General features: G+C 37.6%; 1 pseudogene across 1 annotated transcript in view; it reads left to right on the forward strand.

The window, feature by feature from the left end:
* LOC132711449 (complement factor H-related protein 2-like) overlaps positions 1 to 21,033 on the forward strand; it is a 73,965-nt pseudogene that overhangs the window by 43,148 nt on the left and 9,784 nt on the right. The window contains exons 7-9 of the transcript XR_015733171.1: positions 11,428 to 11,598; positions 14,962 to 15,135; positions 20,430 to 20,487. The product of XR_015733171.1 is annotated as a complement factor H-related protein 2-like (transcript). The remainder of the gene's footprint in view (positions 1 to 11,427; positions 11,599 to 14,961; positions 15,136 to 20,429; positions 20,488 to 21,033) is intronic.

Here is a 21,033-nt window from a genome sequence, read left to right on the forward strand (position 1 = left end):
TGTAATCCAGCCACTTCACCACATTTCTGTATTATGTCAATAAGTTGCCCACCAGAGGTTAGTGGCTCTTCCAGAACAAAGACCAGGTCATCCGCAAACACCTGGACCTTGTATTCTTGTTCTCTGATCTTTAATTCTCTTATGCTCACCTCTTGTCTTATTGACCTAAGTAAAGGTTCTAGCATGAATATAAACAACAATGGGGAGAGTGGGCAGCCTTGTCTCGTTCCCTTCGCTATCTTCACCTCCTCCGACTCTTCTCTATTGACCAATTCTTAGCCTTCTGTTGACTATAAATTGCCTGGATTGCATTCAGGAAATGATCGCCAGCCTCCATATATTTCAATGGTGATATAAGATAATTCCAATTGACCCTATAGAAGGCTTTCTGGGCGTCCAAAAAGAGGAACGCCACCTGCTTCTCAGGGTGGGCCTCGTAATATTCCAGGGCATCCATTATGATCCGTACATTATCTTTCAACTGTCTGGCCAGTAGAAAACCATTTTGATCTATATGGATGAATTCACTAAGGTATCTCTTAAATCTAGCTGCCATTACAGTTGCAAAAATTTTATAGACGGCGTTTAAAAGTGAGATGGGCCTATAATTATGTATCAAAGTATAGTCCACCCCTTCCTTTGGTATTAAAGAAATATAGGCCCCTAGCCATGATTTGGGAGCCTTAGACTCCATCAATACCATACTAAAAATTTCCTTCATATATTTTATATACAGATCTGTAAAAGTTTTATAAATCTCCGCAGATAAGCCATCAGTACCAGGGGTTTTACCAGCCTTCTGCCTCTTGATCGCAATCTCTATCTCTCCTTCCATAATCTCCTTATTCAACAGGTCCTTGACTGAATCGGGAAATTTGGAAGGTCCGAATGTTCCAAGTATCCTTAATTTTCTCACCCAGCACCTGCTCATTAGCATAGAGTTGTGAAAAGAATTCCTGTGCGATCCCTTTTTTCCATTCATTATCTACCCATATGACTCCCGTCTTGTCCTGTAATTGATCTATCCACCTACTTTCCCTTTCCTTCTGTAGTTTACAAGTAAGCCACTGACCTGCCCTATTGGCATGTTCAAAATGGTGCTGTCTGGCCATTCTAAGATTATATGCTATTTCCTCCTGGTCTAGTAGTATGAGTTGATGTTTACTTGTGTCTACTGCTTCCTTAGCTTTGACATCTAGTGGGTTAATCTGTAAATTCCTCTCTGCAGTCCGCAACTTCACTGTCCACATTTCCCTCTCCTTAAATTTCTGTCTTTTTTCCCCTGCTATATATTTAATCGCTAACCCTCTCATATAGGCTTTTGCCGTATCCCACAAAATCTGTATCGAGGTTTTCTTATTATCGTTGACCCTAAAGAAGGCTTCCATTTCTCTCTTTACCATTTGTTGAAATTCTATCTCCATTAAAATACTTGCTCTCAACATCCACCTCTTATTTCTTTTGATTGTATCTCTCTTCCACCTAACCAATAATGGACTATGGTCTGCCCAGGTATTACGTTCTATCTCTGTCGCTACAGTTCTGGTCTTTAAATCTGTAGTTGCCTACATCATATCCAGCCTCAACCAAGATTTATGCCGGGGAGAGAAGGTATATTGATTTGTTTGAGGGTGAAGCACTCGCCATATATCCGTAAGACCCAACTCATCCCTCATATCTGCACATACTTTCAGAAGTATTCTCCTATTTTCTCTCTTTTGACTGTTCCCCAATAAATAGTCCAAATCCCTGTCAATTACTGCATTAAAATCGCCTAATATAGCTATATGATCATATTGCAAATCGATAAGTTTTTGATACACCTTTTGATAGAAATCAGATTGTCCATTATTTGGGGCGTATATTCCCACCAAGAGGACCTGTAGCCAGCCTATACGTATCTCCAACATTAGAATTCTTCCCTCATCATCCATATAAATTAATTTAGGTTCCAGGCAATTCTTAACATAAAAGACCACACCTCTTTGTTTCTCGTCAGCTAACATAGCATACAGCTTACCAAGTTCAGGAAATTGCAAAACACATTCACATTGTTTTTAATATGCACTTCCTGGAGACATATAACATCCGTTTTCAGTTTTAGTAAATTCTTGAAAACCCGCTTTCTCTTCACCTGTGCGTTCAAACCATTTATATTTAACGAGAACAAACATATTTCCTCCCCCATCTTTACTTATCTGCGTTCTTTGCTCTAGTTGTCTGTCTGATTACCCGTTGGTTGCTATCCTCTTCTCCTTCCCTTACTCCTACTGCTCCTTTCTCCTCCTGTCCTCCTTCCTGACCCTTACTATCTACCAGTGTTCACTTTCCCTTCCTCCTTCCCTTTTCCAAGTTGAAAATTCACTCTCAAGAAACTCATCAGTTTCTTGTGGGATTTCAAGACGTACTCTCTTCCCCTGCCACGACACCAAAAGCCCATCTGGAAGTAGCCACTTATATCTCACATCATATTTTCGTAGTTGTGTTGTCAGTGCTTGGAAGTTTCATCTTCGATCTCGCACCTTCTTCGGCACCTGTCTCAAAACGGTGACCTGTTTACCAGCGTATTTTATCACCTGGTCCTTCGATCTCTGGTATACTTCCTCCGTAATGATCTCTTACTAAATTTTACATGAACTTCCCTTGGGAGGTTCTGTCTCCTTGTAAATGATGTAAAAACCTGGAATCATTCATCAATACCACTGTGCACCATTTGCGTGTCTTTCTGCAGCATCCCTACCACCATCTCAACCATCTTATCTTCCAAGTTTTCTTCCGGCTCCTCCCTAATGTTTTGAAATCTCAGGATGTGGGCAGACTTCTCCATCTCAAGCAGAATTATATCATCTTCAAGCTGCTTATTAACCAGTAGCTGTCGCAACTCACGCCTCTCTATCACCTCCTCAACCTTCTCCACCTTTGTAGCTACTTCCTGGATCTGGCTTTTCCATTGTCACACACACATCATTCAATCTCTCAGAGATTTGTTTCACTTCCCCTTGCATGCCTCCCATCTCCTATTTCAATTCAGCCAAGTCCTTCATGGTGGGCTCCTGGGTTTTTGTCATAGTTTCCTGTATAGCATATAATAAATTCTGAATTCCTTGGAGGGTAGAAGTCTTCTCGGCCACAGCTACCATCTCTAGAGATTTATGCAGAGTAGGAGGAGTCGTAATTGTAGCCATAGATGCTGTTGATATCGGGAGCTTCTTTCTGGTCTTAGTTGAGGAGCTAGACATTTCTGTTAAGCAGAGGAACCTCCTCCAAAGTAACATATAACTAAGATAAGCCCAAAGGTACTAGTTATTGCTCTACACTATCCCAATAATTAATCAATATTCTAGTCTGTTAACGAGTTACTTTGCTATTTAGTCAATTATCTACTTTACTTCTTATCCCCCCTTCAGTACTCCCAAATGATTAATACTAATTAATCAGTTTAATTTACTAATCAATTAATCTACTTAATATTAAATTGGTTAATCATCTAATTATTACTCTAGAATTTATTAATACTCTAATCAGATCAATTACTCCACTTAATATTAATTCACACCAATAAATTTAACTCTTAATTTTCCAAAACAAATATACCCCAACAAATTACTTATAGTTTCACTCAGTCCATTAATAAAATGATCTAAGAGTTAGTAGAGAGAGCAAAGCTACTCGTGACAAGGGAGTTCAAAAGAGGAAGTGCTGTTCGGCTATAGTATTACAGTTCTCCCGTTGTGTAGACGTTCCTCGCCACTCTTTCTATACTCAAGTATGATTCTCCATAGTAGTAATCATGTTAAAATGTCTTAGTGACCACCGAGTCCACCTCCAAGTCAGGGGAAAGGTCGATAGGAGTAGCTCTTCCAGCACTTACCAGCTAATTGTCAAATCGCTTTTAAAAAGCGCAGCAATAATAAAGCAGGGGGTAGAGTCTAAGGAAGTTCCAACTGCAGCCAAAATTAAGAGGAAGCAGCGCCCATCCGACCCAACAGGCCACTCAGCACCCGATCTCTCCGATCTTCCAATATCGCCTCCAAGTTACTCAAGAAAACCAATCTGCCGCTTCCAGCCAAAAATAAGCCTTGCGCCCCCCGAATCTTCAGCGTTAATCCTGAGGGAACAATCCGTTCCTTTCTCACAGTCCAATTTATTTATTTTACCGCCAGTGCCGCTTCCACTCCATTCCCCCAAAAGCACTCTGTCATGGCAATAGGGCCTCTGCCCTCTCTGCAGGGCCCTTTTCTCTCACCGGAGATCAGGATCGTCCTTCACTTCATCGGGAGTTTGCTCCATGTCGCTCCCATAACCACCAGCATGGCCGCACTCTGTGCCAGTTGGAGCCTCCGGGTGCTCCTCAAGGGGAGCCCCATGTAGAGAGCATTGCAATAGTCCAGGCGGGAAATGATGAGGGCATGAGTGACTGTGTGTAAGGAGTCCCGATCCAGAAAGGGACGCAACTGGCGAATCAGGTGAACCTGATGAAAAACCCTCCCGGTCACGGCCGTCAAATGCTCTTCTAAAGACAGCTGTGAATCCAGGAGGATGCCCAAGTTGTGAGCCCTCTCCGTGGGGGCCAGCGATTCACCCCCAATAGTCAGCGATGGCGTCAACTGACTATATCGGGTCATCGGAAACCACAGCCACTTGGTCTTGGATGGGTTGAGCCTGAGCCTGTTTCTCCCCATCCAGATCCGCACGGCCTCCAGACACCGGGACATCACTTCAAGGGCATTTAATCAATCTTGGGGTAATTTCTTACATTTTAAAGATTTTCCATGTTATTTCCAAATCATTTTGTTCAATTTTCGATTTGAGTTCTTTTTTTGTCTCTTTAAAAATACGCTCCAATGTCCTCTTTTCTTCTCCCCATGCTTATTAACTGCCGTTTTCTCGCTGGGGTCTTCAGGTTTAAATTTTTTTCCCCTTATTATGAGTTGGCTAACACTCACCCAGCTCCAAAAACTCTGTTCAATTCACCACTCCTGCTCCATGCTCAGTCCGGTTGCCCCAGCTTTGTGACAGCCGCAATGGCTGCCGCCCCCGCCACCAAGTCATAGAGAGCTAGCTCTGACCATCAAGGAACTTGTCTGTTCCTCTTGGTCTTCCGAGGTGCCTCTCCTTCACCCCCATCCCTATAGGACAGTTCCGGTCCAAAGACCCCTTGGCAGCGGTTCGTCAGTCTGGGTTTTTGCGGAGCTCATCGGAGCCTGCAAATTCCCAAACTGTCTCGCCGCAGCGCTTCTGGTCGAAAAACTCCCCCCCGCCCCATCTAATGATATCCTTGTACCTGAAGGGCACATGTTTCAGGATCTTAAGCTTAGAACTGGAAAGAGAAGAAAGGAGTAAAGGCTTAGGGAAAAAGCTGCACAAATTTTCTTGATGTCAAAGTTTTGTTTTGTTTTTTATTGTAAAGAGTCATTCCGTAAAATATTAGCTGAGGAAAGCATTTTCTTTTAGGACCAAAGCATTATAAGTTAGACCTCAGCTTGTTATTGATGCAAACCTTGTTAAAAGTTCCTTGGTGATGAATATTTATTTTTATTTATTTATTTTATTCATCAAACATGTATAAGATAACAGATATAAATATAAACCTCATTATGAATACAGGAAATGGACGTGAATAAATGGGGACAGTAGGACAGGGACAGTAGGCATGTTGGTGCACTTATGCACGCCCTTACAGACCTCATAGGAATGGGGTGAGGTCAACAGTAGACAGTCTAAGGTTAAAGTTATGTGGGTTTGGGGATGAAACCACAGAGTCAGATAGTGAATTCCAGTATATATCTTGATGTATCAGAATATATCAGAACTCTTTAAAAAAAAAAAAGTTTTTATTATTTTTTTAAATTCAAACAAATAACATTTTCACTTATCTATTTAAACATTTGTAAAACCAACCTTCAACCCCCCCTTCCCTCCCCCCTCCCCCAACTTCCCAGAAGAAAAACAGGGTATAAATTTTACCAAACATACGCTAAAATATGCTAAGTTAATGCAAGACATTACAATTCCCTAGAACCCTTAACTCCCCTTCTACAAATTATTTATCAACCTCCCTTTAAAGTCAAAATAACATGTAATCCTTTAGCCCTAAGTTTTTTTAAAAAAAAACCATTAACAAACACTAGTAGATCATTCAAAGCCTAAAAAATCTCATAATACATCTGTAAGATATTTTTAGTTCATTTACTTAATCATTTGACTCTTCCTCCTACTTTTGTTCTCAATATTCAAATATTTTAAAAAATCTTAATACAACAATAATTAAACCTTAATTAATCATTAATTGAACTCTTAATTCATTTACTTAATCATTATAATTAATCATTAATACATCAATAGTTAGACCAGAGAAAGTTAATCTTCCATTCTTCCTTTCTTTCTGTATTTTTTCCAATCTTTCTTCCTCCCACCTACTTTTATTTTGAGGAGGTTTTGAATTTTAACTGGGGGTTGATGTATCTTTAAAACTTGTCCCTTTCTTGGAACCATTTCCTCTGATTTAGAGCCCCCATATCGACTCTTCTTGCTTATATAATCAGTCAGTTCATAGAACGAAGAATTAACTCGATCAGTTTGCAAAGAAAAGTCCAGTTGTTGCATTTCAATTAATTGTGTGAAAGCCTCTGCCAAATCTTCTTTATCCTCCGAAACTTCGTAGGGTTGGTCAGTTTCTTCTTCTTTCTGCTCCAAATTATATTTTTGAAAAGTTCTGTCAGTTAATTCCAAAAGGGCAGGAAGAAAGTTTGAAGATTTTTGAGAGCCAGCCAGTTCCAGCTTCTCTGTTTTAGTCAAAATGTCTCCTACATTGTCATTGTGCTTTCCTTCAAAAACATCCTCAGTTGCTTTTATATCCTCCACCGGTTCTATAAATTTTTGTTCTATGATTGCTGTTAGGTTATTAATAATTACAATTTGGTTATTCATGGCTTCCTTTATAAATTCTGTAAGGTCTTTAAAAAAAATTGTCCTGGCTCTGTGATTCAGTTTCTGTGTCATTTCTGACACCATTAGAGAGCCTCCACCACTTTCAGAAACTCCTTGCTTGGAAGCCATATTATTTTAAAAGAATTTTTGAACAGCTTTCTCAGATTTATTTGTAATTTATCAAGCAAGATAGTCTTTTCTACACCCAGCTCTCAAATACCAGCAGTTTAAATCCAGTCTCTGAGCACAAATCTGTTAACAAGCACTTTCATTTCCAACTTTCACTTTCACACCCACAACGAAGACACCATTTCCACCTCCAGCTCAGCAAAATCAAGTAGAAACAATGTATCCCCATGGAACTAATTGAGACTTAGTCTAGTTTCATTGTCTGGGAGGAGTTTAAAACCTATTAATCCTAACCAGTAGTTTGGCCATCAGTATAATACATCCATGTATTATACATACATCCATGTATTATACATGCATCCATGTTCCTCCTGGTAGGCTAAGACCTCCTATCAGGTGAGACATGGTTGGGTTCTGGTTCCAAGTAAATTCCTACTTGAGAAAGAAGATGGTCCTTCACTTAAGGAGCCAGCAGTGTACTCTTTTCTCAAGAAGCCACTATTAACTGGACAAATATTGTCTCATATTGTCCCAACCTACTCTTCCTGGGGAAGGTTATTAAGAACAAGCAATTGCTTCAAAGAACTGTGGAGGAAGTTCTGGACTTTTTCAGTCAGATTTCAGACCTGAGTACAGAATTAAAATGTAATTGATCTTTTTAGTTTGTTTTTATATGCGGTGTAGGATATTATTACCCCCCTCAAATAGGCCTTCATTGTGTCCCATACTATTTCACGGGGTGTCCCTTGGTTCTCATTTTCTCCAAAAAAAGTCTTTATTTCTCCTTTCAGTTTTTCTACGCACTCTTTGTCACATAATAGTTTTGTATTGAACCTCCATCTCTGTTGTTTCTTTCTCTTTACATTTCTCCATTTTATTTCCAGGGGGCTAAAGAAAATCCAGGGAAGATCTTATCAAACAGCTAGATAAAGCAGAAAGGAAACTCCAGAAAATGCCTGGAGATACTGCGGCAAAAGAAAATTGGATGGTGTGGAGACATAAACTAAATATTCTAGATCAAGAAGAGCTAGCCCAAAAAATAAAAAGAACAAAACAGCACTATTTTGAGAACGCAAATAAATCGGGCAGGTGGCTGGCCTATAAATTAAAAAAGGAAAATGAAAAAGGGACAATCCAGATATTAGAAGACGCTGAGGGAAATCTCTTAAACAAAGAAGAAGATAAACTAGAAAGAGCGAGAGAGTACTATGAATCCCTATACAAAGAAGAGGAGACCTCGGAGGAAAAAATAGATCAATATTTGGCAAAGGCGGAGCTCCCGCAAATAACAGAGGAAGAGAAGGAGATGTTAAATGCTAAGATAACAACTGAAGAGTTTAAAAAAGCCCTCTCCAAACTCAAAAACAATAAATCACTTGGCCCAGATGGATTCCCAGGAGAAATATATAAAAAATTGGAAGAAATTCTACAACCCAAATTAATGGAAATTTTCAATGAGGTTTTGACAGGCTCAAAAATTCCTGACTCGTGGAGGGAAGCTCATGTTACACTACTGCCGAAAGAAGGTGCCGACCCCAAAAAAATTCAAAATTATAGACCGATCTCACTTCTAAACACTGATTACAAACTATTTACGTGTATAATGGCAGAAAGAACCAAAAAAATATTAAATAATTGGATTCATAAAGATCAAAATGGATTTCTCCCGGGACGACAAATTAGGGACAATTTGAGAATTGTACTAGATACTCTAGAATACTACGAAGAACATCCAGAAAAGCAGCTGGCCTTAATTTTTTTGGATGCCCAAAAGGCATTCGATAATCTAAACTGGAATTTTATGACCAAGCAAATTAAAATAATGGGATTCGGGCAAAACTTTGAAAAAATGATAAAAACTATCTATGACAATCAGAGGGCGAGCATTTTAGTAAATGGTGACAGGACAAGAATTTTTCAAATTAAGAAAGGTGTAAGGCAAGGCTGCCCTTTGTCACCGCTATTATTTATTTTGGCTCTGGAAGTTCTGCTACGAAACATTAGAAACAACGAGGAAATCAAAGGCCTAAAAATTAGAAAAGAGATTTATAAAACGCAAGCCTTTGCGGATGACGTGGCGTTAATATTAGAAGATCCATTAATATCTGGACAAAAAGTATTAGAGGAATTGGGTAAATATGGAGAGGTGGCAGGCTTTAAATTGAACAAATCTAAAACCAAAATACTTACTAAGAATGTAACTGAGATGCAGAAGAAAGAGATAGAAGAAACCTTGGGCTTACAAGTTGTCCCAAAAATAAAATACTTAGGAATTTGGCTATCCAAAAGGTGCTCATCTCTAAAAGAAGATAATTATACTCCATTAATTAATAAATTAAAACAAGATCTGGATAGATGGAAAAAGATCAAGTTATCACTTATTGGCAAAATTGCGGCAATTAAGATGAGCATCCTCCCCAAGATTTTATTTTTATATCCAAATTTACCAGTAATTTTAAAGAAAACGTTTTTCTCAGAATTAAATAAGACCGTTAGGGAATTTATTTGGGAGGGAAAAAAATCAAGGATCTCACTCAAAATTCTACAAGAAAAAAGGAATGTGGGAGGATTTGGACTCCCAAATTGGGAAATGTATTACAGAGCAGCAAAGCTGATATGGATAAAGGATTGGATCACCTTGGAGAATAAGAGAATCTTAGGAATAGAAGGACATGACCTACAGAAAGGGTGGTATGCATATCTATGGGACAAAGACAATAAAAAGAAAACCTACTTCCACAGGCATAAAATTAGAGACTCCCTAATACAAACGTGGGTGGGAATTAGGCAGAGATACTATTCAAAAGTCCCAAACTGGCTTTCCACGGCAGAGGCAATGATTTATCCCAACAGGTGGGGAATGGAGAAATTGTGCAGATACAAAGATATTATCGATGGAGGGGGAAATATTAAATCAAATGAAGCCCTGAGAGATCAAGGTATAATCTTAGATTGTCTGCAAATAAAATCAAGATACCAGAAAGATAAAGAAGAGTATGGCCTGGAATTAGGATATAAGGGATTAGATAAAATTTTGATGGGACCAGGGAAAAAAGCGTTGGCCAAGCTGTATAACTATTTATTAGAGGAAGACAGAGACGAGGATATAATTAGAAATCAATTGAGAGCATGGGAGAAAAATATTGGACACAGTTTGAACTTTAATGAATGGGAAGAAGCCTGGAATAAAAATTATAAATTAACTAGAGCAGCCACATATAAGGAAAATCACTACAAAATGCTTCACAGGTGGCATTTGGCACCTGCAAGACTAGCAAAGATGTTCCCCAATGCGCAGCCAAATTGTTGGAAATGTGGCCATGGTCATGGCACCTTCTTTCATACATGGTGGACATGCCCCGAAGCAAAAAAGTACTGGAGTAAAATTTGGAGATGGTTGAAAGACATACTTAAAGAAGACATTGATCTGAACCCAGAAATATTTCTCCTGGGAATGGTAAAGAAAGGGTACGTAAAGGAAAAGGTCCACCTCCTAATACATATAACTACAGCTGCCAGACTAGCATACGCTCAATACTGGAAAAAGAAAGACCTACCACCAGACGACCTTATAATTAACAAAATATTAGAGTGTGCAGAGATAAGTAAATTAACTCATGAGATAAATGATGATGAAAATTTGGACTATGATACTGTGTGGGGAAGATGGTACAAATGGATAGATGATAGAATTAAGGAAGAAATAAAAGGTGCAGAAATCAATTAGAAATGTATAGTACAAATGACACCAGACACTTATTCATGTATATATGTACAAATACTGCGAATCCGATGTTAAACAGAATTGTTATTATATTTTATTTGTGTAAAAAAAAAATCAATAAAAATTGTATTTTAAAAAAAATGTAATTGATCATACCTGTGGTGAGAATAGGATGCAGCCATCCTTTCTCTCCTTGGTATTTTAGTGGCTTTTAATCGGGATAACTTCTGGGCTGGCTTCAAAGATTGGATTGGGGAGCATTGTGTTGTAATAGTACTTCTCCTTCCTCTGGGAGAGTTTTAGTCAGCATTCATGGAAGGAGAAGTCTAGTCCACAGATACTGCTTTGCAGTGCTCAGCCCCCTCCCCACTTCTGTTTAATATTAACATGAAGAAACTGGTTGAGGCTGAAGGCATTTCATTTGATTGTGAAATAGTAGATTTATTATTATTCATCCCAATGAGTATGAAAAAGACCACTTATTCAACCTGATTCTACCTGAATCATATTAGGATGAAAAATGAGATTAAAATTAGAAAAATATCTCTTTCTTCTTTAATCTTTTTACTAATACAGCATTTTTTAATTCAAGTGAATAAACAGAATATTAATGAAAAAAACCTCTTATTTGTATTTTATGTTAGAAATAACTTGCCAGGCAGACTATATTGAAAATGGAAACGTATTATCTCCAAAGATCATTTATAAGGAAGGTGAGAGAATACGATTCTCCTGTAATGAAGGATACTCACATGTTGACAGACAAGATGCCTTATGTACTGAGACTGGATGGGGTACAAAGCTTCAATGTGAAGGTCTGTATGTGATTCTAATGGTCATGGTTGTTTCGAAATCTTACACACATTTTAGTCTTCTTGCTATGCATGCCTAGAATTGCAGCTCCAATCAATCTGACCTGGTTAAAAACCTTGTGGTAAAATAGGGAAAGAAGTATTTGTATGTCTTTATTTGATTTCGTTTTTATCAGACATACGGAGAGCAAGAATAACAAGCATTGTCTTAGAAGACTCATCCTTCCTTTTTTTAACAAGTAAAAGAAAATATTGCCTCAATTTTAGTCTAGATCTATGGATTATTTACATCATACTGAATTGATTTCCTAAACTAGCTATGATTAGTTTTAAAGGGATAACTGAAAAAGAGCCATTAATTCTATAATTTCAACATTTTAATAATCCTTGATTAATTAAAAACTCAGGATTCATGGCTTCCTGGAATTTGTGGAGTCAAATGGCATATTATACTTCCTTTAATCTTAATTAATCAGACTTAGAAATGTCTTTCTTCAAAGAAGGACTTTATTCTTCTGAAGATCATCTGAGGCAAACATTTACTTCAGTCTGCAATCTATTATAAGTAATATGACTCAGCAATAAATGTGGGGCCAAATAGGAATGAATGTTTCATGTAGCATTTCTTGGACAGAGGAACATAATTCATCAAGACTGTTTGTGTCTAAGGCACAAAGTGTAGAAAAAGTAATTGTTTCTTTTAGGGAAAATTTGGGTGATAGTCCCACAAGGGGGCAACTCAATCTATTTTGAAGATATGTGCAAAGGGCAGAATTGATCCACAAATCAGTTGGCTATCTTTGTCTCAGACTGAAATCACCTTATGACTTCAGCATTGGTGGTTCTTACATTTGGGCACTAATTTCACTCTCTTTTTTCCCCCTAAGTGTTGTAAAATCACATTACAATTTTACAATATATTAATTTTTACAATATATTTATTTTACATTAATGGTAGATTTTAGGAGAAACCCTCCTATACTACCACCTCTTTCAATGCTAGACAACACAGTATCAACAGTAGAGTCCTTCAAGTTTCTAGGTTCTATCATATCTCAAGATTTAAAAGGGACACCTAACATCAAAAACATCATCAAAAAAGCACAACAAAGATTGTTCTTTCTGCACCTACTCAGGAAGCTCAAACTGCCCAAAGAGCTGCTGATTCAGTTCTACAGAGGAATTATTGAGTCTGTCATCTGCACCTCTATAACTGTCTGGTTTGGCTCTGCAATCAAACAACACAGACACAAACTTTAACGGATAATTGGAACTGCAGAAAAAACAATTGCTACCAACCTGCCTTCCATTGAGGACCTGTATACTGCATGAGTCAAAAAGAGGGCTGTGAAAATATCTACAGACCCCTCACATCCTGGACATAAATTGTTTCAACTTCTACCCTCAAAACGATACTATAGGGCACTGCACACCAGAACAACTAGACACAAGGACAGTTTTTTCCCAAATGCCATCACTCTGCTAAACAATTAATTCCCACAACATTTTCAAATTATCTACTAACACTGTATTACTATTATTCTTCTCATCCTTCTTAGTACCTATCTCTTCCCACTCTTACTATAAGCATGTTGCTTGTATCTTTACGATTTATATTGTTTTATTGTTTCCTAGTATGATTTGATTGCTTATTAGTATCCTATGACTATCTTATGTTAGTATCTTATGATTCTTGATGAATATATTTCTATTCTATTCTATTCTATTCTATTCTATTCTATTCTATTCTATTCTATTCTATTCTGCTAAGCAGCAAAGTGAGAACAGAGCATCAGCTTTAGGGCAAGGATACCCAATGAGGTCCATATTAATTTATCAATGGTCAATAAATGGCTGGATAAATAACTGGTCGATAAATGATGAATCAAAAGTTGGAATTAAGATTGCCAGGAGAAATATCAACAACCTCAGATATGCAGATGATACCACTCTAATGGCAGAAAGTGAAGAGGAACTAAAGAGCCTCTTGATGTGGGTGAAGAAGGTGAGTACAAAAGTTGGCTTGAAACTCAAAATTAAGAAAACTAAGACCCACATTAGATGAGGAATGGTATTTCATGAGAAATTTATATTATATAGGATAAGTGAGGTCGGATAGACCTAATTGATGTATTAAGGTATATAAGCTGTTCTGTCTTCTCCGGAATATAATTTAGAGTTATAGTACTGAATATTTGTTCATTAAGGTACTATATGGAAGTACGTATGTTTATTGTTGTATTGTTTTTTGTATGTCACTTTATGTTGTGTTGTCTTTTCTTTTTAACTGAAATGTAAATAAAGATTATTATTTTTTTTAAAAAAGAAAACTAAGATCATGGCATCCAGCCCTCTCAATTTCTGGCAAATAGATGGGAAAGAAATGGAGGTAGTGACAGATTTTATTTTCCTGGGCTCCAAGATCACTGCAGATGGGGACTGCAGCCAAGAAATTAAAAGATGGTTGCTCCTGGGGAGGAAAGCTATGGCAAATATAGATAGCATACTAAAAAGCAGAGACATCACCCTGCCAACAAAAGTGTGTATAGTCAAGGCCATGGTTTTCCCAGTTGCAATGTATGGCTGTGAAAGTTGGACCATAAGAAAGACTGAGCACCAAAGAATTGAAGCCTTTGAACTATGGTGCTGGAGAAGACTCCTGCGAGTCCCTTGGACTGCAAGGTGATCAAACCGGTCAGTCCTAGTGGAGATCAACCCTGATTGCTCTTTAGAAGGCCAGATCCTCAAGATGAAACTCAAATACTTTGACCACCTAATGAGAAGGAAGGACACTCTGGAGAAGAGCCTAATGCTGGGAAATATTGAGGGCAAAAGAAGAAGGGGACAACAGAGAACGTGGTGGCTGGATGGAATCACTGAAGCAGTAGGCGTGAGCTTAAATGGACTCCAGAGGATGGTAGAGGACAGGAAGGCCTGGAGGAACGTTGTCCATGGGGTCGCGATGGGTCAGACACGACTTCGCAACTAACAACAACAAAATGATGAAAAGTCATTTGCAATCAACTAATCTTTCTTCACCTATTGAGAGTTTCTCAAGGACCTGGAGCAGATAAATGTTCTTGTTGGTTAAAGATAGACCACCTATTTTTATTACTGTTGGACAGTATTACTTGGTCTGTTGTGTGGATGTTTGGGTGGTTTAGGGGTGGGGAATTGTGGTGGGTGGGGTGTGTTTGGGGATTATTATGTGTGATGGACCTGGTCTTTGGGTGTTAAGTGAATTTCATTTTATGGGTATACTGTGTATACACATACAATGACAATAAAGTTATTTATTTATTTATTTATTCCATTCATTCATTCATTCATTCATTCATTCATTCATTCATTCATATTCCTCCATAGAAATTAAGTGTTTCCCTCCAGAAGTGACGAATGGCTACCTTCAATATAGACGAGATCACTATATGTACAATGATGAAATTGAAACAATATGTAATGAAGGGTTTGTCTTTGGAGGCCCCGGAAAGGTTTCCAAATGCACTGCAACTGGTTGGCATCCTCCTCCTGTCTGTAAACGTAAGTAACTTTTTCTATGAAGTTTCTTTCTAGAGCAGAACTTGCTTCATTGTTTATAAATAATATTCTTATAGTTATGCTAGATGCAGTGAGATAATTATGGTGGGAGGAGAATAGTTTATTATAGATACCAGTAGTTACAGCATGATTTCTGTAATTTTTTCATTAAACAATCCTACAGTTTTGTATAATAATCATATAATTGTTCCACAATAAAATAAGGAAAAACAAGATAAAAATGGAAAAATAGCATGATGCTACAGTATAGAAAACTTGCACCTTGCTATCACTAACCAGTAATTCATAAGCCATCTGAAAACTGTAGCGACCCAACTGAATTTTCAGGGGCCTGATTAATTAATGTCCATCCAAAAATTACCTATTTGACAAACTCTGGAAGGAAGAAAGGTGATCGTTGAAGCTCCGAGCCATTTTCCTGCCTAGCAATCTACCAATGGTGCTACTTTGGAACAAAGATTTATTAGTCTTAGTCTAGAAGAAATGCTCAGGTCTCTCTCATTCCAGCTTGCAAGGGAATGCTGTCACAAAGTGGCAAGTGTACTTTGAAGTAGGCTGTGGAGTGTGCTAAACAACAATGCAGTAGGAAAACTAGGCTATTTCCATGGGATATTCCTCTATAAGATGATAAGGAGGGCCAGAGAGGTCAAAGTATCTGCCACATTACCTGTTCACCCCAGGTGAAATTCTTACACTTTTCAGTGATAGGATGACCCTGGGCCATACAGGAGTTGGTGGATCAGGTATTCATGAAACTGCCCTTTTCAGGTACATAAGCAGCCTGATGCCAGGTCTGTTGTATACTTGACAAAGTGTAGTCCGAAAAAAATTCCTTCTATAGTTGGTTAGGTGGCCTAAATTGGAAAGGCTGTGGAAGATAGCTAATACAATGTTTCCCCGAAAATAAGACCCTGTCTTATATTTTTTTGAACCCTGAAATAAGCACTTGGCCTTATTGCCATGCACTCAAAAGCCCAATTGGGCTTATTATCAGGGGATGTCTTATTTTGGGGAAAACATGGTAGTATCCAGGGAAAAACAAAGATTCCTTGCGTAGTGAAGCATCACAGAGAGACTGCACAGCACATCAAAATTGGGTTTTGATGGGGGTTTTTAAATGATCTTAGTTGGATGTTTTAAATTTGGCGGAATGATTTAATTATTTTAATAAGCTTTTAATTTTTGTTGTACATTGTTTTTATCATGGCTGTTCACCGCCCTGGGTCCTCCGGGAGAAGGGCGGTGTACAAATATAATAAACTAACTAACTAAGTAACTAACTTGAAGTACTAGAAGAAATCAGAAAATATCATTTTGATACAGAGTGAGAAATGACAGGCAGAGCTGATTCTTGCAATGGGACAGGGACAGGTTGGGGACAATGCTGTGTATTCATACCCTCAATGAACTATTACGGGAGGCCTCTTTGCTTCAAGAGAAACAGAAAATGTTGATGAGTCTATAGGAACACATGCAGTGAAATTTGCTAGCACCTGAGCAGACCTACTTTTTTCATGGCACATGAACAGAATGATTGCAACAAGTGAAATAAAATCATAAGTTGAGGAACTTAACTTTGATTAAATGAGGAATGGAAGGAATAGTACTGAAATGGCAGAACAGAAGGCCTAAACTCCAAAAAAGTTTGTACAGAAGTGGCTGAAGGAATGAAATGAATAGTTTTAAAGAAGGAAAGGAAAAGACAGTAAAAGTTAAAACTGTCTCAATCTAGAAAAATGGAAACACAAGGGTCTTATGTCCTGGCTTGTTTACAAATACTTGAGAAACACAGTGAGTATAGTTCAGGCCCTATAAAGGTTGTCAAAAGTCACAAACTATCTAAACACTCTTAAAATCTGTGTTGTCCAAACACAGTCAATAGTGACTTATCCAAAAGTGAAATTAAACAGGGATCTGGGTATTCTTTGCAATTCTGATGCCAAAACAGATTTGTATAAAATTGAACATTAAAAAAAAAAAATCCTTAAAGAGGCAAGGCGAAACAATGAAAGAAAAAATAAGTTAGCTAGAAGGTGGCCTAGTAATTAAGCTCCGGCAGCACCTTCCTAAAATGCTCCAAGTTTCCTGCACAACTACCACTGAACACAAAATCTATAACTCAAAAGAATTTGCAAGTCTTCTCAAAACAAAGAATTCTAAATCACAATGAGATATGACATCTAGTATTATGGTAATATCATTATCAGAATAGAGTCTTCAGAAAAAGATACTCTGAAGTATTTTTGGTGAGGTACTTTTTGGTTCTGCTTAAATTTCTATCCTGCTTCAATATCCAGTTATTGAATCAAGGTTACCAAATTGTTTCATGGGAAAAAAAGGGAATGTAAACCTCTCTAGTCCTAGCCTGTAGATGTAGCTATAGTGTACTATGAGAAGTCCCTCATGGAACTGAGGGACTTCCAAATGACTGGAAAATTTTGGCGGGGAAAAAAAAACCTCCAGAGGAAAGATCAAACTCTGGTCAAACCAGAAATTCTGAAATTCTCTCTGTTGAAAATCTCCTCAAAGATACTAGTGAGGTATTACATTCTCATCAGAGATCATAAGACACTTATTAAAATTATATCTTGCGAAGCTGCCCGAGGTATTCATAAAGCTGAACTTAAACATTGTGTCCCCCTAATTTCTATAGTGATTTTGAAACAATTCAGCATTATGCAAAAAACGGACCTCTAAATTCAAATACATTCCTGGCTAGACATTCTGCCTCTTTCAATATAAATCTGAATCAAACCATCTTCTGTTTCAAGGTTCCTGGAGTTTTCTTGAGAGGCTGCTGGGAAGATGGAAGTTCTTCTCCCAAACTGCATCCAAGTGCTACTTTTTGTCTTAAAAACACCTAACTCTTTCCCCTGCCCAGCAGGAAGTAAGGGTTGGGAAGGGAAATTCAATACGCAACCAAAGACATATCTACTGGATTGTGAATTGTATTTCAGAAGCTGCAATCTGCTATTCAATCTTTAGTAACAATGGGACATAGCGCTACTTTACTTATCTAATGATATCCTTGTACCTGAAGGGCACACGTTTCAGGATCTTAAGCTTAGAACTGGAAAGAGAAGAAAGGAGTAAAGGCTTAGGGAAAAAGCTGCACACATTTTCTTGATGTCAAAGTTTTGTTTTGTTTTTTATTGTAAAGAGTCATTCCGTAAAATATTAGCTGAGGAAAGCATTTTCTTTTAGGACCAAAGCATTATAAGTTAGTCCTCAGCTTGTTATTGATGCACACCTTGTTAAAAGTTCCTTGGTGATGAATATTTATTTTATTTATTTTATTTGTCAAGCATGTATAAGATAACAGATATAAATATAAACATGATTATGAATATAGGAAATGGATGCGAATAAATGGGGACAGTAGGACAGGGACGGTAGGCACGTTGGTGTGCTTATGCACGCCCCTTACAGACCTCCTAGGAATGGGGGGAGGTCAACAGTAGACAGTCTAAGGTTAAAGTCAGTGGTGGGATTCAGCCAGTTTGCACCACTTCGGGAGAACCGGTTGTTAACTTTTTGAGCAGTTTGACAAACTGGTTGTTGGAAGAAATCATTAGGGCAGAGAACCGGTTGTTAAATTACTTGAATCCCACCACTGGTTAAAGTTATGGGGGTTTGGGAATGAAACCACAGAGTCAGATAGTGAATTCCAGAATATATCTTGATGTATCAGAATATATCAGAACTCTTGATCATTTAGTATCGTGGGATTCAGCAGACCAGTCAAAAGGTTGCTGTATGAATGAACCTAATCCCTCTGGAATATGAAAACCACACTTGTGCAAGTTTCATCAAAAGCAATGTATGCATCAGCTGAACATGTTCCTAGGAAGGGATTTGCTGCCTATATACCATTCTACTGTAATTATTCACCACTACTAATCACTAGTTAGTAGCGGCAAAACATTTAAAAAACAAAGAGGTACACTTTTAAGCTAGAGTGCAGGAGAACATAAGAAAAGCCTTGGTGGTGCAGCAGATTAAAGCACGGATAAGTAATACCAGCTGCCTGCAATTACTGCAAGTTCAAATCTCACCAGGCTCAAGGTTGACTCAGCCTTCCATCCTTTTGAGGTAGGTAAAATGAGGACCCAGTTTGTGGGGACAATAAGCTGACTTTGTATAAAAAAGAATACCACTTGGGGTGGGGGGGGTGCGAAAGCCCTACTAAGCAGATATATACAAAAGTATGAAGGCTATTGCTTAACACATTATAAGCTGCCCTGAGTCTCCAGAAAAGGGCGGCATATAAATCGAACCAATAAATAAATAAATAAATAAATAAATAAATAAATAAATAAATAAATAAATAAATAAATAAATAAATAAATAAATAAATAAATAAATAAATAAATAAATAAATAAATAAATAAATAAATAAATAAATAAATAAATAAGCTAATCATGAGAGACAGATTGAGTAGGAAGAACCTTAGAGGTTTAATTTTAGAAATCTTAGTGATGCTAGGCCCAAGATTACTGAGGAGAAGCCATTCATGCAGGAAAGCACAGAAAATCCTGCACATTGTGACGAGGGTCTTTTGGAAGTATTGCGGATCTCCCGCAAGGAAAGAAATGTTACTTTACCTGTGTCTCCAGGAAGGTTAAAAACATACTTCTTTCTTACTTCTCACTTAATACTTTTCATTAAATATATACTCTAGAGCCAGTTTGTTATAACTGTGAAGGTGCCAATCTTGAAACCCAGGAGACTGTGAGTTGTAGTCCTATCTTAGTTATGAAAGCCACTGGGTAATATGGTGCCAGTCACTCTCTCAACCCAATTCACCTCATAGGTGGTTGTGGTAGAGAAAATAGAAGCTAGAGGTATAACTATGTTTGCTGCCTTGACTCATTTATGAAAAGGCAGGATGAACATATAATAATCACAATAACAGCAAGAAGCATAATAGTTGCATAAGTCACTGTGCAGTGATAAAAAGAAGATAGAAAGAAGTTCAGTCCCATTTTACAGTGTAAGATCGAAGATGTCAAATCTACATCATTCCATTCTCCCTACAGCCCTCACAGATTGTAAGCAGAAGAAATAAGGGCCTTTGATTCCCCCTTCAGTCATTGTCATTCTCTGTTCTTTCTTAGATGCAGGGCAGAAATCCAGATCAGATTCTGGCATTGCAACAACATTTAATAAGAAGTTCATCTCTGATGCTAGTACAAACTAAAGCAAAGCAAATGAATTGATAGAATATTCTGAATTATGGGGGTGCCTTACTTTTTTTTCTATCCTTTTTCTTCAGGAAAGGGCTGTGACTATATCCGTATAGAAAATGGAAGAATGGCTGATCGTTTTGAATGGTATGACTATCCTCTAATTGTTGTCAGTGAAGTTGTATTGTGTCTAAAAGTTGAAATTGTGGCAACTGGAGAAAACTTTGTTAATCTAAGACATTTAGTTGCTAATCTGATATTGTCACCCATTAAACTCCAAAAGATTTAGACCAGAATACAGGACATTCAAAACACAAGTGAGAATCTTCGGCCCATGATGCACATGTAGGAATTCCAATACAGACTCAGATCAGGCCACTAAAATATGGAATACATATATTTATTTATTTATTTATTTATTTATTTATTTATTTATTTATTTATTTATTTATTTATTTATTTAAATTTGTATACCGCCCTTCTCCAGCAGGACTCAGGGCGGTGAACAGCCAGAATAAAACAGAACATACAAAATTTAAAAACAGTTTAAAAATAATTAAATATTTTTGGCCACAATTTAAAACAACCCAATTAAAATCAATTCAATTTAACTGAAACAGTGGGATCAAGCCAGCCCGGCTAGGTGAAATAAATAAGTTTTCAGGGCCCAACGAAAAGTCCGGAGGTCTGGTA

The sequence above is a fragment of the Pantherophis guttatus genome, chromosome 3 (genome assembly GCF_059756535.1).
Source record: "Pantherophis guttatus breed Tessera chromosome 3, ASM5975653v1, whole genome shotgun sequence".
NCBI classification, from domain to species: Eukaryota; Metazoa; Chordata; class Lepidosauria; order Squamata; family Colubridae; genus Pantherophis; species Pantherophis guttatus.